General features: G+C 46.3%; 1 long non-coding RNA gene across 1 annotated transcript in view; it reads right to left on the bottom strand.

Moving 5' to 3' along the window:
- Positions 1-23,044, bottom strand: part of LOC146771120 (uncharacterized) — a 92,970-nt gene that overhangs the window by 54,662 nt on the left and 15,264 nt on the right. Inside the window, exon 2 of the long non-coding RNA XR_014975221.1 lies at positions 1,383-1,478. This is a non-coding gene — a long non-coding RNA (uncharacterized LOC146771120). The remainder of the gene's footprint in view (positions 1-1,382; positions 1,479-23,044) is intronic.

Raw genomic sequence — 23,044 nt, 5'->3', positions numbered from 1 at the left:
CTGATAAAGCTTGTTTTCTGAGAATATCCAGTGTGGTCACTCTGTGTCGTGTGGTGCCAGAAGTACGATCCTAGTTGCGAGATTCCTCCCCCTGGGGAATCTCCCGCCAACGCCCGGCTACGATACTACACGGGTGGGACTCAGGGTAGTCAGGACCCCCTTCCGGGCTCCTCTGAGGTCGCCGTCTAACAGTTGCTCACGCTTGTTGGCTGTGTCTCTGGACCGTCTCTCAGGGTTGAGGATGAAATGATGAGCTGCTGATTGCTAGCCATAGTAGTTTAGGCACATCAATATAAGGAACATAAAATGCACATTTACTATTCTAATGCAATAATAATGAAGGACTTGACTAATCACTAACTAATCTCTGGAGTAACCTACCAAATCTAATACTGTGTCCTGAATGAGCTTCTATTCAGAAGCGCCTGCAATCACAACTCCTGCATATTTGGATATGAGCATCAGCATAATTTATCTAAACATCCATGTTTAGTGCTATGAATATATGATTGGAATATATGTTGTAAAATGCCAATAAAGATGTTAAAAAAATAACATTCTTGGCAGAGCCAGGAGAGACAAAACAGGAGTGAGTTTGCCTTGAACAACTGTACAAAGTGGTGCCGAAGTTCTGCTGGCAGCAAATGCACCTCAGTGAGGGCATTAGCACAAGGCAAGCTGCAAAGCATGTACCTACAAACTTCCCCTCCTCTAAACATGTGTTGTTGATGCTTGTCGAAGTTCGTGGTCCACCTAGAAGGGGAAAAGAGTGTGTGCCTACAGTCTGACCCTTTAATAAACATGGTTATTACAGCCAAAACAAACAATTGGAGAGTGAGGTTGCATTTAACCAACTGTACAAAGTGGTACTGTGGGTCTCCTGCCACCAAAAACAGCTCAGTGAGGGCATTAGCTCAAGGCAAGCTGCCATAAACCTACAAGATGTCCCTAGGCTAAACATGTGTAGTTGACGGTTGTTGAAGACCCTGTCCACCTAGAGGGAAAAAAGAGTGTGCCTACAACCTGTCCCTGTACTAAACATTCATGTTATAGCGAGGAGATACAAAACGAGAGGCAGGTTGCCTTGAACAAACTGTACAAAGTGGTGCGGTGGCTCTGCTGGGAGCAAAAACACCTCAGTGAGGGCATTAGCTCAAGGCAAGCTGCTATAAACCTACAAACTGTCCCTAGGCTAAACATGTGTAGTTGACGGTTGTTGAAGTTCCTGGTCCACTTAGGAGGGAAAAAAGAGTATGTCTATAACCTGACCCTGTGCTCCTCTAGTTGAAAGAGTAAGAACTAAATCCGGATTTCTAGAGCATATACCAAGATGCTTCCCAGGAGGCCCACAGAATTGGTATACCTTCTAGTCACCGACTTACCTGAATGATGTTTCTTTGGTAACATCTAACAGTCTTGTCAGCATGACGTGATTGTTTATCTTCTTCACCTTCATCACAGACACCATGAAAGTGTTTCTACCATATGAAGAAAAAACAATGATTAAGTACTACTATTCACACGTCTCCAAATCACACCCATTCATTTCTTTCATACTTACCCTCTTACCACGCAGAGTTGGATAGCAAGTAGCGCTTTCAGAGGCAAAGCATCTCATTAGAAACTCTCATGGAGAACATGGTTGATATTAGTGAAACCATATAATGCTAAACCAAGGGCAATCAAATCATTACCCTGGTGGGTGGAAGGGTGGGATAGGGGGTAGAAGGGATAGAAGGGATAGGGGGATGGCAGGGATAGGAGGGAAGAAAACACTCTATTCCAGCCCTGGTGGGAGGGAGGGGTGGAAGGTAGGGATAGAGGTATAGGAGGGAAAGGAGGTATGGGAGGGATAGGAGGGAGGCAACACTGTTCCAGCCCAGGTGGGAGGGAGAGATAGAGGGATATGGTGGAAAGTAGGGATGGGTGAAGGTAACACTCTGTTCCAGCCCTTGAGGGAGGGATGGGGGTAGGGAGGGATAGGGGGGATGGGGGGATAGGGGGGGATAGGGGGAAGGTAACTCTGTTCCAGCCCTGGTGGGAGGGAGGGGTGGAAGGGAGGGATAGAGGGATAGGAGGGAAAGGAGGGATAGGAGGGATAGGATGTATAAGAGGGATAGGGGCATAGGAGGAAGGCAACACTGTTCCTGCCCTAGTGGGAGGGAGAGATAGAGGGATATGGTGGAAAGTAGGGATGGGTGAAGGTAACACTCTGTTCCAGCCCTTGAGGGAGGGATGGGGGATAGGGAGGGATAGGGGGGATGGGCGGATAGGGGGGATAGGGGGAAGGTAATACTCTGTTCCAGCCCTGGTGGGAGGGAGGGGTGGAAGGGAGGGATAGAGGGATAGGAGGGAAAGGAGGGATAGGAGGGATAGGATGTATAAGAGGGATAGGGGCATAGGAGGAAGGCAACACTGTTCCAGCCCTAGTGGGAGGGAGAGATAGAGGGATATGGTGGAAAGTAGGGATGGGTGAAGGTAACACTCCGTTCCAGCCCTGGAGGGAGGGATGGGGGATAGGGGGGGATGGAGGGGGATGGGGGGGTGGAGGGGGATAGGGGGGATAGGGGGGATGGAGGGGGTAGGTAATACTCTGGTGCAGCCCTGGTGGGAGGGAGGGAGGGATGGAAGGGAGGGAGGGAGTGAGGGATAGGGGGATGGGAGGGATAGAGGGATAGGAGGAATGGGCAAATAGGAGGGAAGCTAACACTATGATCCAGCCCTGGTGGGAGGGAGGGAGGGGTGGAAGGGAGGGAGTGGCGGATTGGGGGATAGGAAGGATAGGGGGATAGGAGGGAAGGTAACAAAGTTCCAGCCCTGGTGGGAAGGAGGGACAGGAGGGGCTTATCGTTGTGTACCCACAGTTCTCTTTCTATACATTTATTCTTGTGTATATAGATTCACTACATCCATTTATTTTACATGTGTATTATTGCCATTTGATTTATGGGAACTTGCTGTAGCAAATATTCCCCTTTATTTGGCAAATATGTTGAGCTTTGTTCACATAGTATTTTGGTATACTAAAGTTTAGAGAGTCCTATTTTGATTTTTTGTTTACATTGTGTCCTGGTATTTTGAAGTCTTGCCCAGGTGCTCTGAAAAAAAGCAAGACATTTGCCCATTTCCCAGTTGATGGTCAATGCAGGGCAGGCTGCAGCACTGATCCTTTTGGATCAGTCTGCAGGCCTTGATACCATCTCTCCTACCCTGCTTACCTGTCTACTACAGGAATTGGGGTTAAAAGGCTCAGCATTAAAACTGCTGGCATCCTTCCTTAAGGGCAGTACTCAGACTGTGATTGTCAAACAATTCAAGTCAGAATCTATCACCTTACCATGTGGGGTTCCTCAGGGATTCTCCCTGAGCCCAATCTTATTCAACCTATAAGTCTCCCCACCAGTCAAACTGATACAATCTTTTGGGCTAGAGGCTACATCGTAAGCCTACAACACTCAAATAAGTGTAACAATCACTAAAGAAATGGAGGCCTTCTCTGCCAACTTTAAAAACTGTATGAAGGCAGCAACTAATTGGGTGGGTAAAAACTAAGACTAAATGGAAACAAGACAGATGTCTTGATTTTTGCAGCTAGCCCATCCATATGGAACAAGGTGGCCAGAAATGTTAGGTACTCTGCCAGCAAAACATTGGGAGTGATTGTGGACAATAATCTATTGTTCAACCTTCAGGCAACCGCACAGTGTGGACCTGCTTCTGCGTCCCAAGGTTGCTTCGGAAAAGTGTATCCTTTTATCCCACTACTGGTGCACAAACAAGTAGCTCTGGCTTACATCTCATCCAGGCTTGATTACTGTAATGCGTTCTAGCTTGACATCAACTAAGCTGCAGATGGTACAGAATGCAGAGGCCAGACTGATTGATTGATATTCCTAAATACCACTCAGTCTCTGCAGGATTAAGCAAGCTTCATTGGCTCCCTGTGAAAAAGCGCATTAGGTTTAAAGCCCTGTGTATTGTACAGAAAGCCCTACATAACTCAGGGCCTGGAGGAACCAGAACAATGTTCCAATGTTATGTTCCTTCCAGGCAACTCCACTTTGCAAATCCAAATTTGTTAGTGAATTCCAAGTTCCGGATGGAGAGGCAGAGCCTTCTCGGTGGTCACAGCCAAGCTCTATAACTCCCTCCCCGGTAGTCTCAAACCTGGCTTTTAGACCTAAAAGGAAGGTTGCGATGACTCCATAAACAGAGCCTGTTATCCTTGCCGACTTCTCTTTCATCAGAACTAACCAGTCTTTAGCACCTTGACGCCTTTGGGCATTTGTTCACTCCTACAAACATTTAATTTCCTTTGTAAGAGGGTATGGAGGTAGACAAGCTCATAGATGGCATCTCTTATCCATTGTTAACTGCCTTCTCCATCCTGCTCACATGGTTTCAGGCAGCCTAGCATACTAAGGATCATGGTAGTTGATCATTGATATGGAGCAGTGACTCTAATCTAACTGAATTAGAAGAGGAGGCTCAAGCGATCACATCATCTGCGACACCCACCTATCCACTCTGCAACATATCTTGAGGGCACGTATGTTGTTGTGTACTGTGGATGATGTAGATTTATAGCCGTGTTTGGGGTGTGACCTGGGGAGCACCATGTAACAAGTAGAGGTGCGGTGAAGAGAAATGTCTAGTGTTCTACTATACCCCCAGCTTTTATGGAACCACAAGCATAATTACAGGTCGCTGGGGCAAGCAGGGCTGAGGGAAAGACTACCAAAGGACAGAAAATGCAGTGCCTTGGATGGGGGTGGGGGGGCTTGGCAGGGAGCAGCCTAAGATCTTTGGTTCCTGCCTGTGGAGGCACCAATGGGCAGAAACTGCCTGTGTTCCTGGAGGTGACAGCTCTCCTGAAAAATCTATTTCCTGGTCCACTGTTAGGAATGCAGGTTAGACGTTAAATCTTGCAGGCCTGGGAGTTGGATTAAAACAATGTTGGGGCAGATACAGAACAAGGAAGATTTATTTGAGACCTGTTCCAGCACATAAAAATAAAAAAAAGAACACAAGAAGGAAGGTAATCTCCAGGACAAATGACTTGCCTTATGAGAGAAAATGCTGCTGAGCTTCATTTATACCCTAAAACCAGACCTTAACAAGAAAACTACGATTACTGTAACAGGAGTATGGTCCATGGAGAAGAGGGAGGACCTCACAAGTTGCGTTTGGAAGGTGGAACATATAGCAGATACCACCTAGGCTCACCTACAAGCTACAGAAAGTGAAATACAGGACTCAACAAATCAGCTAGATGATTCGAGACACCCAGGGTCCGGACAACTGAAGACATGGTAAGGCTTGAGTAGTAAACTGAAATTCTGAGTAGCCAGAGGCATGGGAACTAAGCGCCCTCCATGATTGCTCAAGGGGAATATTCTACACTCCAGGATAGGTTTCCTTTTGTAAGTTTTTCATTGCTCCACATGACCATTGGGTGACTGAGAAATTCTATATATGATTTTACAGATATTTTCTCTTATTAAGAAATGGTTGGTGTCTGTACCCTGCTAGGTTAAAGGTAGACTTCTGGTGAAGAACAATTGGATGGGGACTTGCTATATCTTCGATTGATGGTTTGGATAACAAAAACAATTTAGACATAAAATGGCTTAAAATCAAATTAGAATGAGAACGATGGGGAAATGAAAAGTCGCACTGAGAAACTATTGTAGCAGGAAAGTTGGCATTAAAGCAAGACAGATATTACAGGCTCACCCACGTGGTAAAGGTTGAAAAAACAAATCCGTTAAGTGATCAGCAATCTTACACGCTCGGAGCTTGGGTATCAGTTATACACAGCGATTACCATGTTATATAACCCTGTCAATACAGAAAATGAATTTGCCTCCAACATAAGGTCTGAAAAAACTGCATCAGCAGCATCATGAAAAGGATACATGCCTGTAACGACACACTATCACTAAAACAATCAACTTTAAAATGTATATCGACATGTACACGTTCTCAATAATCAACTGGTCATTTCCTGAAAACATTTCAAATGTGCCATTAAATAGAAACTTATCTTTTTAAACACATTCCCACAAAAACCTCTGTCTTTTTCTGAAAAAACTATTTTTTCATTGTTACTAAATAAACGCATAACAAAGCTAATTTGATAAAAATGCTAGAATTTTACTCAAATACAAGCTTTCCATTTTAGTATATGCACACTAATTTGGTCTCCGAATATCAGATTCACATTTTATCTAGTAGCGTACTCTTGTACCCCACATGAATTTACACTGCCCCACGTGCAGGAACCAAGCAGTGACTGGATCATCCAATGCTCATTTGGTCACCCCAGGTGTCGAGTTTGACTGCCAGCATGAGTTATGTTTATGTCAGTAGATCTATAAAACTATCAGTAGCCCTCTGTCAAAAATGTTTTTAAATGTTAGTACGTGAAGAGCAAATATGTATGTCATATAAACGCGCTTTCCCCAAGAGGAGTAGCCCTTGTCTGCTGAATTCAGCTCTATTTAATGTCACTACTTTATGTAAGGGTGAGCGAAATTGCACAATGTGTTCCCAAAAAGCCATGTAAATACCATAACAATTTAGTGATATTTCTCTTTTTTTTTTACATGAGCGCACACTTCAGATAAAAAAACCTCATGGGATACCAGAGAGTGGTGTAATGAAAAAATGTCTTTTGACAAGAAATCTTCTGCAAAAACCAGGCTCGCATGCAAGAATAACTAACTTGGGTAATGGAATATTTCCAGTAATTTTGGGAATTTCAAGTTACACAAAATGTGAGCATTACACAAATTTTGTCAGCATATTTAAAATATCGCCCAAGACTAATGATTCAAAGTAACTTGAGATTTTGAACAGTCCCTACCTTATACTCAACTTATGCATGTGGAAAGAGGGCTGGTGTTGGCTACAAACTCCACCCCTACATGGTGCTTGAAGTGTGTCAAGATTTTCAAAAGAATGATGGTGTACATTGTAGGAGAGTAGGATCTGCTTCACATGGGTACCCCCACTTTTTGCTGGTGTTTCACTGTTTTTCGACCTTAGTCTGGCTGTGGCCCTGCTAATCAGGACCCCAGCCTAGCTGCTTCCTCTCTAAAATGGTTTCCATGTACATTAGGTACATATCCAAGTAGATTCCGGTGTGCCTTATAAGCCCCTAGTATATGGTATACTATGTACCTAGGGCATAGGTACCTCAGAGGCCTACCAGGGGCTGAAGCATGTGTTATGCCACCCCTGGGAAGCACTCCAAAATGGCACCACAGGTCTGCTACAGCAGCCTAGGTAAGGGTGTGCTTGCACCCCTTACTGTGGTATAGGCTACCTATATCACTACTGTTGGACCTGTCCCTTTTGGCAGGTTCACCCCCAAACTTTTTGCATTTATCCTGGCCTTTATCCCTATGTAGTGTTAGTAGTTTTAGGCCTATAGGCACTTTTAGCATTGTGTCCCAGTGTAAAGTGCGTGCACTCTGTTACATGTAGTGAAACTGGCCTGCCCTCCCATAGGATTGCATGGGGGATATGTGTGTCCATGGTAGTTCCTGAGGTGAGAGGAGTGCAGGGGCGAGTTTGGTATGTGCAAACTCGTGGGAATAAATGCTGTGCAATGGTGTGTGCAGATTTATGGTGACTGGTGGGGAAGTACCACTTCTAGAAATTGGCATGTCTGTATGCTGAGTGATGTGAATTGCCTGTCTGGCTTGTGATTGACAGGAGCTGAGAGGGCTGGGTAATTCCAGGAGCCAGGGTGAGTCTGCCCAGTGGTGATTGGAGAGATCTGCATGTAGATGGGAGGGAGGAGTTGCACCTGGGACCTGAATAGGGCTGGGCCTTCCCTTCACAATGCTGGCTCCACCTCCTGTGGTGCGTCTGATGTCCCTGGCCTGTCCAGTAAATAGAGAGGGGAGCTGGGCAAAACAAAGTGCTCCTGAACCAGTTGTATCTGGTTCTCCCCTTGCCCTACAGTTGCAGAACAAAGGAAAATGCTGTATAAAAGAAGGGGCTGTGACCCCATGAAAATGTTCTTGTTTTTGGACTGGAATCTGCCAGGGGCGTGCTGGGGCCCAGGGGAAGGCTTGCCTCCCTGGGCCCTGCCCTGCCACTGGATGCCTGGAATACTGGTTTTGGGACCTTTTGCTCAGATCCCCCAAGACCGTGGAGGAGCATGTCCTGATCCTAGTGCCTGGCGATCGCTTATCTCATTTTGCTGCTAAGCACTTAATTTTTTTCTAAAGAGGAGCGCTGGATCGTCGCAGCACTGGGCTGCACGTCGCCTCAGAGGGAATCCCCAGCGTAGGGATTACCCCACATTTGCCTTGTCGAGCAGGAGCCCACCCCACCTATTTCCATGATTGTAATCGGGTGCCCACCCCGCTTATGGCCGTCTCCTCATGCCTTAATTGCGCGGGTGCCCACCCGCGACTTTGCCAGGATTAGATTGAGCGGGTGCCCACCCCGCTTGCTATTTCTTTTTTTGTTTTGTACGGAGGGAGCCTACCCCTCATTGCCCCCGAGATCGCTGCCGCCATCCGCGGCCCACCTGGTTGTGGGCGGGGCCGCCGTACGGAAATGGAAGTAACCAGCGCAACGTGTGGCAGCGAGGTTGCAGGAAGAGCGGGGCTCCCGTGAGCTGGTGGGAGCCCCGGTGCAAACAAATGGTGGCCGAAGCTTGGCGGGAGCCTACCCCGCCTTCGAGTGCCCTGCAGAGTGCGGCCACGGTATTTGAAGTCCCGGTCCCAGGAGAGGGCCCGGGCAAAGAGCAGAGCACCTGGGAGCTGCTGGGAGCCCCGGGTAAAGAGAAGAGGCTGCCGGCACCAGAGCTGGACCTCCCCGTGTGGAGGAGGAGAGGTCCCATGCACCAGCCTTGACCGAGACTGCCCGCAAGGAGGAGAGTCCTGCCTTCGGCCCAGCCGGTGAGTGAAGAGGGCTGGGGGGGGAAGAGGGGACCGAGGCACAAGTACTGGCGCCTACCGCCTGAGTGGCCCCACATGGCAGAGGGCCACTCCATCGGGGGCGTCTGTTTTGGGAGCCAGCCGCTCCAGTGCTTGGGGGAAGTTTTGTTTTGGGCACAAGGGAGCCCAGAGGGGCCCGTGCCATGGTCTCAGTTTCCCCAGTTACCAGTGTGCAACTGCAACGATGTGGGGCCAGTGTTATCTAAAGCGCCAGTCCTCTTCACAGTGTTTGGGGGCCAGTTCTTTCTCTAAGTTTGCGCACAATTACGTCTGGAGCCAGTGTGCTCCAGGGGACATGAGGTGTAGAGCCTAGGTGGCTCCAACGTTGGGCACATCTATTTCCAGGGCCAGTAAGAGCCCCTGCCCACATCTTGATATTTACAGCTGCGCAGCAATTAGTGCCAGCTGCATTGTTTAGGCCCCCATGTTATGGTTTTTAGCTACCCAGCAAGTAGTGGGTAGTTGCAATGTTTAGGCCTACGCAGATTGCGCACCCGTGACTTTCGCTGCTCTGGCAGCGGGCCCTGACTCTTGGGACATCGGGTATTTGAGCCCACCCTTTTTGGATGGCCAGTTGGCCAGGGGGAGTGTTAGAGTTATAGGGCGCCAGGCCCTACTGTGATTCTTGGGTGCTGGGAAATGTAATGTATGTAGAATGATTTACACACCTGTGTTGATACCTCTAAATGTGCGTTATGATCATGAGGTTGGTTCGCATATAATGGTTTATGCTAGTGAGAGTTATTCCCTAATGTAGTTATACTTAGGAGGTTAGGGTTTAATGTGTGTAGACTTGAGAGAATTGCATAATGTGGTTATGTTGATGAGGTTGGCGTACAATGCGTTTGGTGCCTAATGTGATACTGTGCATAATGTAGTTTATGTTACAGGCGGATGCTAAGAACAGTGATTCCCAGTGTTTATGATCTGCTGTACTTTTACTAAGTTCGCTTTGTGATGGTTCTGACAGTGGTCCATGTGGCCCTGTCATGTGTACATAATCCCTTGAAAATATTGACCAGTGCCAGTTGGCACAGTGTATAATATGTGCTCACTATTCTAATGTGTTATGATAATACAAAGACTTTTTTTTATATAACCTTGTGTGGAGTTTCTTTTGTGGTGGGCCTGGGATGTTGTCGCTGGGTGAGAATGCAAATGCTTTACACATTGCCTCCGGGATAAGCCTGACTGCTCGTGCCAAGCTACCAAGGGGGTGAGCAGGGGTTATCTTTGGCATGTAACTTCCTTGCCCTGACTAGAGTGGTGGTTCCTGCCTGGCTTTGGCACACGCCTTAGCCAGCCAGAAATCACATTTCTAACAACTACCATTGCGCACACATATAAAACCTACAATTCACTCCTATGGCAGGCCTTAACAATCCTGAAGGGAGTGCGCTTGGTTTTTATGTGAGAGGGTGCCCCTGCATGAGCAAAATCCCTCTGCAGTGTTCAGAGTACCTTCTCTGATGCTGTTTGTGGTGCAGCCCAACCATATACTCTTAAGTGCATTATAACCTCGCGGTAAATGCTAACTTTGGGATGGCTGCACGGAAACATGTTCTGTTTGGTGTCAAACGGTTTGGAATACTACACCCCGCCAGTTCTGGCGGCGGGGGAAGCATTCCACCCTTGTAGAGGGAGAGATGTTCACACTGGTCTAACCCAGCAGGACTTTCTACAGCTCTGGCATCACAAAATGGATGCCTCTGCCACAGATACGGGTCTGGCCTCCTGCTGCTGACCGCAACACCGGCAGGGGAGGCCTGGACAATAAGTTTCCTGTCCCAGGGAGGTGCAACCACCTCCCCAGACAGGCAGATGTGTATTGGGGCTGGACAGGAGCACTCTCTGGTGCTTTGAAGTCCTGCACTGGGGGCACACTTGGTGTCCCTGTGCATAGTCCAGTTCAAACTGGTTGCAGGGGCTACCTGCCCCTGCTCTGGCGTGAAACTGGACAAAGGAAATGGGTGTAACCACCCCTCTTTCCAAACCCTCCCATAGGTGGGTCCCTAGAGTATGTCCAACCCCTAAACTTTGTAGAAGTATGGGAACCCAGTACTTGCACCTTTAGATTACCCTGGAAGAAACTCTGCAACATATATCCTGGACCTTCGATGCTCTACTTTGCTTAGAAGACTGAAGAAATCTCCCTTGGGGACAAGGAGCGACTCCCCTGCTTGGCAGGCACCAAAGAAGCAACTGACTGGTCTGCATCACTGAAGCTCCTGCCGAAGTCTTTGCATCACCAGAGGTGGATTTTCAGACTTCCCCAAGGCTACCCTGAGTCCACAGCAAAGCTGAGGCCCGTGGCTATCGTGGGTGACGTAGAACTGTGACCACTGGACATCGTGAACTTTTGCAACACTACTATCTTCTGGGACTTCCTCGAAGTTGTGCTTTGGGCTCCGAGTAGCCCCAGCCTTGAGCACCTCCTACACTGAAGATTGCTGGCCTCCACTCCACGAGTGACCCGTGGGCCAGTTTCAAGTGCGACCGCTCGAGGCTCCTTCGCGATCGCTAGCCCGTTGGCTAGTAGATCCCCACGAAGGCAACTCCTAATTGGGCTTTTCTGGTTGCTCAAGATGTGCCATGACTTACCCTTGCTGGGTGAGTCCCTCAGACCTTGATGGTCTGCACTGCAGTCCTTTCTCTGATTTCCAGTGACTTGCCGTTGCCAAGGCTTGTTGGGTCCAATCTGGTCGCTGACACCACAACACTCGACAAACTTCGTGGGACAGCTCGAATCCAGCTCCTGGTTGTCATCGGCACCTCCTGGACCTCGTGGCTGAAGAGTCAAGACACCTATCAACTCACCTGAAGCACCCAACATCTGTGGGCATTGGTCCATCCTGCCCTCGGGCACTGGCTAGTGACCCAGACTCTGTCCCCTCTGCTTCCAGGTTCCTTCCATCCTAGATCCAGGCTTGGATCTCTTTGGACACCTCTCCACTTCACGGAAGCAGCACTTCTTCTCCAGCTTCCCTTGAAATAGACGACACAACCCAACACCAAAAGACACCTATGCACCCGGCTTCCCTGGTTGAGGTAACACGAGTACTCTGGTGCTCCCGTGGGTGCTAGCCCTAGAAATTCCTAAGTCCAAAAGGGTTTGGTCCTAACTCGATTGTAAGTGTCCCTAAACTTTAAACTTCCAACCGCGACATTGCCCATAGAAGCCAACGGGAACCCGCGGTTGTGTTTACACACTGCACACGGCCCCCATGGGTCCCGTGTCACTACCTTGGGTGGTTCCTTGGGGTCCCAGCAATTATACAGGCTCTAGGCCTTGTGTCTAGTTCAGTCATGGTTCTTATACCACTTTATCGGTATATGATTTGGTATGCCCCTAGGGCCCTAACGTGTATTTGTGCTTTTACTATCGATTGCTAACTTGTAAATTAAGTACTTCGAACTCCAGTCTCAAACAGACTAGAGGGGTGTGTTATCTTAAATACATGTATTTTAAATATATACCTGGTGTGGTTGTCCTTTCGTTTGATCATTCAAGAGATTATAGACTGGTAAAACAAGCAGCTTTACATCCCTTCAAGACTTAGCCTGAAGGCTGCTCTCCATAGCTACCACTAGGATAGCTTTCATATAAGGTTGTCTTTAACCATTCACCATAAGGGGTTGTTTGGACTGATACAAGGTGCCCACTAGAACTAGTGGACAGCATATATCAGGCCACCTTCTCACAATGACCCTCTAAAAGCCACAGTACAGGACATTGTCTGCTACCTGCTTAGTTTACAAAAAGCTAGTTTAGCGCACACTTTCATATGGTTCCACCTCTCTCCAGTTGCTGCCTACCTCTAAAATAGACAGCATCTCTCAATTTTTAAAATTTTAACCATCAAAGCTTTCATGGAAGGACTCAAATTAATTATTCCAACACGGGTTCATCCAGCACCCTCTTGGAACCTTAACATCTCTATATATAGTGGGCTCCTCACTGACAGTCAAAGTGGGTATTTCGGTGTACCAGCGGTTTGAGGGATGGTCTCATATTATAAATGTGCCCTTCAAGGGAGGGCCTGGCTTGGCAGTTCTGCCTGTACTGCCAACCCATGAGGAGCAGAGTCAAAATTGATTTGCATATGGCTCGGTATAAACTGAGGCGGCATGGTGAGCACAAGGAGGATGGGTTGGAATGCTACCCAGAGCGATTGCCCATGGTTAGACAAATTGCAAGCATTCTGCCCATCACCGTTTGTGTGTTTCATGTACTGCCCTCAGTGGCATGGGTATGCCCAGACGTGGGGTCTGTGCTCCATGTGTCACTGGAACCAAGGGGTACCTGGCTAATGAGCCCATACCCAGGGTGAGACCGATCCTGTGTTGGATGTGTTCTGGTTCAGGGGGGACCTGGTTTGGCGGTTCGGGCTGTACTGTTCCCATGAGGAACAGGAGCAAGACTGATTTCCAGCTGGGTGGGTCCAAACTGAAGTGGCATGGTGAGCAAAAGAAAGATGGGTAGGGATGCTACCCAGAGCAAATGGCAGTGGTTAGACAAATTGCAAGCACTCCTCCCATCACCTTTTATGTGTTTCATGCTAAATTGATGTAATGTTTCACAAAAAAAACAATATCTGCAACAGGTTTAAATAAACATTTGCATTTTGCCAATGTCTATGTAACAAGGCATTCTGATAAAATGTTATCTATTCATAATGCTTAAATTCACATATTTACCTGTTTTAAACTAAGTGCACTGAAAAGTTAATTTTCATATTTGCTAATGAAGCAATTAGGAATTTGACTTTGAGCTACAATTGGAAAGCGATCATGGAGTCAAGTCCAAAGAATACATGCTATCTTTTCGAAAATTTACTTTTTTTTTTTTTATTTGTCCAGGTACCAAAAACAATATACACTTTACATTTTACAATCCCATTCGAATAGTTTATACAAAATAAATAATATAGTTCTGTAATTAACATACTTGGATCCTATTAACTGAGCAAAGTATTACAGATTAGATTCCCTCCATCTTTTTAATGGAGCCCACAAATTCTGTCCCACTTCTCTTCTTTTCCTACCCCAATGAACAAAAAGGGAAGATTCAATATTGTGTATACCCAAAAGTCTTGCAAGCCACATATGAAACACCGGCGCTTGTGTGTCTTTCCAGCCCGCGGAGATAAGAATCCGAAGAACCGAAACAGCAATAAAAACAAGGGCTTCTGCTTCTTTATTCAGCCCCAACTTACTGTCCATTCCCATTATCATAAGAGTAGGGGATAAATTAATCTTAACTCCTAACAGCATCTCCAAAAATTTCTCAATTTCCCCACGAATTACATTTAGTTTCTCACATTGCTGAAACATGTGTACTAAATTTGCTGGCCCTTCCTGACACCTAGGATAGTTATCATTCTCCCTTTTACCCCAAATAAACAATTTCTCTAGCGTAAAATACAACTTAAACAGGGTTTTATATTGTTGGGCTTTCAAATTTGTTGAGCGAAACAACCTCATAGCTAACTGAAGTCGTCAATTATGTGTCATGGCTGATTCGGTACTGTGACCTGCACGGAAGCCTGATTGAAATTGGTTAAGCAGGTTGAATTGATCAATGTGCCTGTTAAGCTGCAAGTTAACACATTTTTCCAGGAGTTTAGCTAGCATAGATATGTTCGAGATCGGACGATAGTTATTAGGGTCCGAGGGGTCAGCTGTTGTTTTCTTTAGGATAGGCGATACCGGACCTGTTTTCAGGCTGTCTGGAATGAGACATTGAAGGAGGGACGTATTTATGATCTTGGTCCAGAGAGGTAGTACAAGGGGAATGAAGTCTTAAATAATTGGCCGGGAGCAGGTCTGTGAAATAGAGAGGGTTTCAGAGAGGTTAGCGCCTTTAATATGGCGTTTTCACTGCAAGTGTTGAAAAGGGACCAAGTGGCGTTTTTGAGGATGAATTTTGGGAGGATGTTAGTTTGTGTGCCAGCGGCACAGATTAGTTCTTGTCCAAGTCCGAGATGGATAATAGGTCCTTGAGTAGATCTGATTTTATGGATTCTGTTTTAGAAGCCAGAAGGAGGCAAATTCTTCACAGGTGGGTAGAGTAAAAGGGATGGCGTTCGGGAGACTGGGTATGTTCTTGGTTTGGGTATTGATAAGATCAAAGAGCTTTTTGGGGCGGTTCTTGGCTTGATCTAGTTGAGTCCTGAAGAAGTCTGTTTTAGATTTCCTGATTTTCCTAAAATAGGAGTTTCTGGAGCATCTTACAAGCTTGAGGTGGTCAGCTGAGGGTGAAGCTCTCCAACGCCGTTCAATTAATCCGAGAGAGCGTCTATCTTTATTTAGCCTCCCATCGTACCAAGGTTTTGAGTTTTTTGTGGAAGCTCTTTTCAGTTGAGGCGGTGCTGTGTTATCAAGAAGGTTTTTCATGGAGTGAAAGTAGTGATTGGTCAGCCCCTGGACATCGTTTAGGTCATCCGGGGATATAGAGGGTTTGAGTTAGTAGATGTTAAAGGGATAGAGCCAACATTTTTCAGGTTTCTCCTCCAGATCTTAGTTCTCAGGGGTTGTGTTGGGAGACGTTTGACCTCTTCCAAGACTTGGAAAGAGATAATGTGATGGTCAGACCAGTCGCATGGGAGGATAGAGTGGAGATGTGTGGAGTCCACATTTGAGATTACTAGGTCGAGAATCGCACCCTTTGTCGTGTGTAGGGCTGTTACATATTTGGATGAGATTAAGGTCTGCAAGGAAGGCTTTGAGGCTGTTTACCCCAGGGTCGCTCAGGTCATCCCAGTGGAGGTTGAAGTCTGCCAGGAAAATTTGATTATTTTGATGGCTGTAATTTGACAACGATATACATTAATTGTTCTATGAAGGTGAGGTTATCTCCGGGAGGGTGGTAGGTGTGAAAAGAGCAGCATTGATTATTACTGGCGATGTTTATGCAGAGGTATTAACAGGAAGAAAAAGCAGGGGCATTGGAGTTGGACACGGTTAGGCTGCGGGGGCCCCTGCAAATGATCTGGTGAGTGCCCCGGGACCTGACCCACCCCGGGGCTTAACAATAACGAAGCGCAGGAGTCCACGCTTCGGTTTTTTAATTTTCTCTGCAGGATTCACAACCCCATCGCAAATTTTGCAGTTTTTTGAAAAAGCAAAATGCTTTATTGGCCCTGGGGGTCCTTGTGGGATCCCCCGAGCAGGCCTAGGGGGTCAGGGTGTTTCTACCCTGCCCCCTTTTCTTATTTTTCAACCTTTTTCTCCTTTTTCTTGTGACTCCTGGTTTGGAGTGTTGGCAGTTAATCGCAGTTCAGCTCATGGTCGGGAGGGTTTGTGAATCCACCGTGGCCACAGATATCAAAACTTTCTTTTTTAAATTTCTCAGCAACTACTGAACGGATATACACCATTTAACAAAGGGTTCTTTCTGAACCAAGGGCTACCCTTTTGCCAAATTTGGTGCAATTCCGTTAAGCAGTTCGTGCTGTAGCTTTGTCTAAAGTTTCCTATAGAAACATTACATGGGGTTAACGTGTTTTTGGACCCCCCTTTTGTTCTCGGCCCCCCTTGACGAATCACCCCGAAACTTTCAAGACAGGAGCTGACCGGAGCGCCCCACTAGTTTTGAAAATGTTGCAAAGATTCGTCAACCGGCGCCAACGTTGTTGGGAAAAGAAAAAATGCTTTTCCTATGGAAACTAGGTCCCAACTATAACTATCAACCGGCGACCGCTAGTAGGTAATATATATATATTTATTTTGAAGTTATACAGCGCACTGCATGTACGATTCACATTATTTCAGAGTGCAAGCTAAGGAACGCAGCTACTTTTAATCAAAAGACAAAGGACGGGGGGGATGGTGGACACAGATGACCCCTGGTAGTTCTGCGGTTCTGTTGGAAGAATCTAAACTTATCCGTTTCCAGGAGCTTCCTGAAGCGTAGATTGAGGGATAAAAATCATTTATTCTGTATATTCGTACAATGGTATGTTAGCACAATGTATCTAGGACTGTATTTTGATAATATAAACACGAGATATGATTTAGCAGAAGCGTTATTTCTTTTGCTCTGTGTATACACGATAAAAGGGCCGAAAACCATACTGCCGCCATCCTGGTTTATGTTAGGCCGCGTGTTCAGATCACGTGGTCTCCTTTGCCCACCATCTCCACGATTTAGTTCGTACCAGCCCAGAGAAAGGTTAGCTGTATTTACGGCCGAGGCCCAAGGTCACATCTGCTGTGGGGAGTATCAAGCAAATTCCTTCAGGCCCTGGGACGGGAAGGGAGTCACCCTGCCGAACTCCTCTGTATAGATAGCAACCCTTTGTGTAAGACTGAAACTGAACACTGTATGAGCTCATCCAGGAGCCCAAGGCCTAACTGGTACTTTTCCACTTGTAAGGCTCTGTATGTAGGTAGGACATGCTCTGATGTGTTTAACATGTCCTAGTAGTGAATTACACCCAATTTCGTTTTTCACTACTGAAAGGCTACCTGTTCTCCATAGGCCAAAGTGGGAGGTTTTGGCTATTACATTCTATAGTCCTAACTGACCCACAGAACATGGTAGAAAAACGAATTTAGCATGCCTGAGCTCAGAATATTAAAATACATCTTTTAGTGAAGGTTATTTTTTATATATTCTGTATTTGAAACTACCACTTTGAGAGTATAGGTACTTCCTTGCCTAAGCCTTCCAGTGTGCTCTGCTATTATGTGTATTGGCTGTCAGTTTTGGAGGGACAGGGCAGGCTGAGTCAGACCTAGGTTGAATAGAGAGATCTGCGTAGGTGTGAGGGGAGGGGTAGCTCCTGCACTTGAATAGGGCTGTGCCTGGCAAGGTGAATGCTGGCTCCACCTCCCACTGTGCGTCTGAAGGCAGACCCCCTCTTTCTGAAAGGAAGGATGCAGCCTGGTCAACAAAGTGCTCCAGGGCTGGGCAGAACTGGTTCTGGTTGGGTTCAGACTTGTGGCTCCTAAGAACAAAGACTTTGGGGGTATAAATATTTGTGCCCCAACCCCTACAATTTATATTGCTCCTGGACAACAAGAAGAACCTCTGTCCGTGTGACTACAGGAATCTGCAGGAGAAGGACTGTCCTTGTGCTTGTGTGCTGTTTCTGGGACTGGCCTGCAGTGGTTACTACTGGACTTGGAAGAAGTGGAAAAGGACTTTGAAGGAACTTTTATTTTGTGGCTACAGCAATCACCCAAGGGCTAGAAGAGAGCTAGCCTCCTGCAGGAGTCTCAGGCACACCAGACTCCACCACCAGCCTCCTGTTTCCTACCAGCGAGGATTTCTATCTGCAGGTGAGGCTCCTGTGAGTGCCAGGGCCTCTAGTTCTACTGCTGAGAAAAGAGTGCTGAAAATCGTCGCTGAGCCCTGTTAGCGTGCCGCTGCAGTTGGAAAGTGTGAGAAAAATCGCTCTGCTGCCGCCGAGCGCTCGCTACCGGAGATCGTCGCATCACCTGTCAGCGGGCCTGGAAACGCTCGCTAACCCCGAAGATTGTCGCATCGCCTGTCAGCGGGCCTGAAAACGCCCGCTATCCCGAAGATCATCGCAGAGCCTGTCAGCGGGTCTGAAAACGCTCGCTAACCCAAGTTATTGAATCGCCTGACGGCGGGCCTGGAAACGTTCGCTAAAGATCCCAAGATTGTCGCCTTGCTTGTTAGCGTACCCCAAAGCGCTCGCTAACCTCAAATCATCGCACCAAGCTCATTGCTGCGCGGACGCCGAGCGTTCACCATTTTCCCCGCATAGCATCAGGATCGTCGCTCCCTCGCGGAGCGCCATCTTCTTCTACCGCAGCAAGATCGCACACGCAACAGGCTCGGTGCATCATCCTCCCTTAGCGGCAAGGATTTTATCGCATTACCGGCTTAGCGTGAATTAGTTTGTCGCTTTCTCCTGCCCGCAACCCAGCGCATCATCCTCCCTTGTGGCAAGAATCCAACGCATCGCTGGTTAGCGTGAGGAAATTTATCGCTACAACTCCTTAGCGACATTTTTGTTGCTTTGCTACAGAATCCAGATACCTTGTGAGTAAAAGGGTTGCAGAGACCACTGCATTGAACTGATCATTTTGTGCACCTTGAACTATTTTTGCAGCATTTTTAAAGTAACCCTATTTTTCTAGTATTGTGGATTTTTACTGCTATTGGTCTTGTGATTAAGTCTATATAAATATACCTATTTTTTATAACTACTTGAGTGGTGTCCATTTGTAGTGTTCCTCATTGTATTACTGTGTATGGTCATAAATGCTTCACACACTGCCTCTGAGATAAGCCTAGCTGCTCGTGCTACGTTACCACAGGGTTGAGCAGGGGTTGTCAAAGGGTGTAGACTGCTTACTCTGACTTAGGAAGAAGGGTCCCTACTTGGACAGTGGCCAGCCATTGCCAACTAGAGACCCCCATTTCTAACAATCAAATCAAAGCTTTGGTCAGAGTCAAAGAACTTCCCTGATTCTTTGCTTTTAAGTGGATGAGTGAGAAGCGTGTTCAGTATTTGTTCAGAATTTTGTTCGGTATGACACTGTGCTGACAGATTTGACATGTAACTCTGTATTGTAAGTGTAACTGTAAATTGTATTTCAATACCGCTCACTACCCCTGACGAGGTGCCGAAGTACTTTGCGGTGAGTAACCCGCTACTCTGGAACCCAAGATTAGAGGTTCATAGTTAGTAGTTCAGTCATTTCTTCTTCCTTTTTTGCATTAGTTGTGCTAGGTTTGTGCCATTGTGTGTTTAGTAGAGTTTAGAGTAGGGACTGAATGATGGGAAAGGATTTGAAAGGGAAGTAGTAAGATATTTTTAAAGGTAGTGGTTGTGTGTGCCAGTTGGGTGACATGGCTAAAAAAGGAGGGGGAAGTTTGAGAAGGATGTTTGGGGGTTCCTAGTAGTCAGAAAGGTTTGGGATAAGTCAGAGAGAGGAGGTATAGGATAAAGGTTGAAAGGTGGATTTTTTAAATGAATAAACAGGAATTAGCTTATGCATACACATATGCACGACACTTGGTAAGGTTGTATTGACTGGAGAAAACCCCTCTATATAAACACCCATATGGGTACAGAATCAGTCATTTACAAGGTCTGATGTGCACACTTGTGTTGTGGCAACGTATGCAAATGCTTTCCCGAAATATCTTAGAGTTTTGGTAGCAGTCAAACTCCTCTATATATGCACCTACATATGAACAGAGAAGCAGCAATTATGACATTTTCAGATATGCACATGCATTTTGTAGTGGAATATAATTTTGTTCTCATATGAATGTATTTGCTTATAACAGGAGGCATAGTTCAATGCACAATGACACATGTATAACAACAACTTCATGAAAATGCCGTTAGAAGCATTGTTTGTGGTCATGTCTGAGTATACTGTTGCACTATTGTGTAGTGAGTTTATTTGCCATGTGGGGAAGAGCCAGCTTTTGACTAATCTTCAGAAGGTAAAATGGTTGTCAGCAGTGGTTAATTTTTGGAAAGAATAAGTGCAGGGGCTCTCATCAGGGGGCAGCTTGCACCAGCCCATTGCTCCTATTAGTGCAGCCTATACAGCATAACTAGTTACCATGAAACCCTACAAGTATGGAGAGGATGTGGCGTAATGGCAAAAGATGCCAATTTTGGAGCTGGAGAACCAGGTTCGAGTCTTGGCATATTCTCAACATCCTGTGATTCTGGGCAAATCACTTAATCTCCCAGTGCCTACAAAAACTGAACGTGTCCTTAACTGGTGCTCATGAAAAGCACTCCAATACCTTTGGGTCGAGTTTGTGCTATAAGTGCCGGTGTTGACAAATAAGTGCCGTGTCGAGCACCAGAAATCACTGGTTCAAATTAAGCACTGGTTGTCATTGCATCTTATGTGAGTGGTTAGTGATTCCATAGTTTGCCTGCTTGAACAGAGAAAGATGCTCCACCCACGTTTTTCTTCTTGTATGTAGGAACATTGAGGCGGGGAGACATTCTTGAGCATAGGTTCCTTTGCTGTATGTATTTGTTGATTTTCTTCCTGATGAAGAGTGGTCTTTGTGACTTTGCCATGTTTTGCTTTGTGTGAGATACAAAGCAGCTTGATTGTGGAGCTTATGGCACCTGGTAACCAGTGTAGGGCCCTCGAGGAAGGGGGAGATACGTGTTCTTGTGGTTTTACATGTAGGAGTAGTCTAGCGGCAGCGCTCTGAATTCTCTGTAATCTAATAGTTGACAGAGGTGAGCCGTGATACAGACCATTAGCTTATTCCAGTTTTGATCGAACAATTGAGCAGGGAGCTTGAATCTTGTGAGGGACTCCTGGGTGCGGAAGGATGTGTTGCAGTGTTTTGATTGTGATTAAGCTTGAATTAGCTACCTTGCCCACATGTGCATTTATTGCCAACTTGGTGTCCATAGTAATTCCAAGGTTTCTTCTCTCCTAATATATTTTTTCGCTGGTCCTAGGTCCTCAGGCCAGGTTCAAAGAGTCAGAGGATTCCAGTCACCACAAGAGTATTTTTTCTTTGATCAATTTGAGGCAGCTCCATGCCATTCATTGGTAAACAGATGGGAGGCAATTGTAGAGTTTTGATGATCGTGTCACATTTCTGCCTAGTATGGCCCAGTTACGACCAGCAGGGCACCAGCATGTATGATAAAATACAGTGCTGTCTACTATAACACACACTTCTGTGTAGTATATCCCAGATATGACCAGTTGGACACCATCCCATATGATAAGATTCAGCACAAGTATCACACAAGGTTTCCCAGTAAGACATAGTATGACCAGTAGGACACCATGTCGTATAAAATGATACATCGTTCTCTCTTATCACATGTTCGTTCACATATACACTGAGATCGACATTTTGAAAAAAGCCTGGGCTTTGCTTGGCCTTTGTATCCTGCTGATGTCCCCAAAGCATAAAATCACCCCCAAGCAAGTCTTCCAAGGTAGAGTCTTTTCACCAACTATGTGAGACTTTTACCAGGAAGTGGACACTGCTGTTGCCTGCACTTTCTCAAGCCTTTCTCTCGTGCCATCTCCCTCACACTCTCTCTTGCCTTTTCCATCTATTCCCTGCTCTATCATTCTCTATCTTACTCTTTCTGGGATCGATTCACAAAGGTAAACTTACATTTTTGTGTAATTTTACTACTATCGGTTATCACAAAGGTAAATTTAGACAAAAAGTCTAACTTTACTAGTAGTAACTTACCTTTGTGAATACCGAAAAGTAGTAAAGTTAGACTTTTGGTCTAAGCTTACCTTTGTGAATATCGAAAAGAAGTAAACTTACACAAAAGTATAGGTTTACCTTTGTGAAACAGGCCCTCTATCTTTCAGGACCAGAGCAAGGAACTCAAGACTGGTGCTAAGAACTAGTGAAGCCATGTTTTGGGAACTTACTTGGAAGAAAAGGAGGGTCTACTGGCCAGTGTCTGAAGAGGAGCAGGCATCTGACCAGTAGGATAGAGACCAAGGTCCAGCTGCATGAGGCCATCTTCAGGGAGCTAGCAACCCATAAGTTCTAAAGACCCTGCAGCCACAACAAGGCCAAGAACATTTGAGTAAAGAGAAGATTGAGGGCCTGCTAGGAGGTATTTCATGCCTGCATGGCTGGTGTACCTGCATCATCCCAACCCTCTCAGTTATGACCAAATTGGCAAGCCGGGCATTCCCCCAGGAGACTGGAGCCCCATGAGTCCGGTTTTGACACTTAGAGGCCGGTTTCGGCATCCAGTGGGGGTGGTGCATGTTACGAGATCCCGGCAGCAGCTTGAAAGTTTCTCTGGTTCTAACGCACATTAGCACGTCTGCACATGGGAGGTGAATTTATCATTTTTGCCAGGGCTGTTTTAAGTACCCCATGTAGCCCTGATCTCAGTACTTTCCAGGACTATAGCAGTTTATTTCTGGCCCTCCCAGGTCTAGGGAGCCACAAAGGTTCCCCTCTCATCCTCCAGCCATACTGCAGTTTCCTGTTTGACGGCGGTCGCTATAGTCCTAGAACATTTGAGATTTTCTGACTAAAGTTTCTGCTTCCCGAGTTACTACCTACTGAAGGTGAAGTGTGCTTCCTAAATCCCAGCTCCAACTGGTGTTCCTGTGTCCAG

This window comes from Triturus cristatus, unplaced genomic scaffold (assembly GCF_964204655.1).
Source record: "Triturus cristatus unplaced genomic scaffold, aTriCri1.1 SCAFFOLD_517, whole genome shotgun sequence".
Lineage (NCBI taxonomy): Eukaryota > Metazoa > Chordata > Amphibia > Caudata > Salamandridae > Triturus > Triturus cristatus.
The sequence above is the reverse complement of the archived record's forward strand: the minus strand, read 5'-3'. Positions and strand labels throughout refer to the sequence as shown.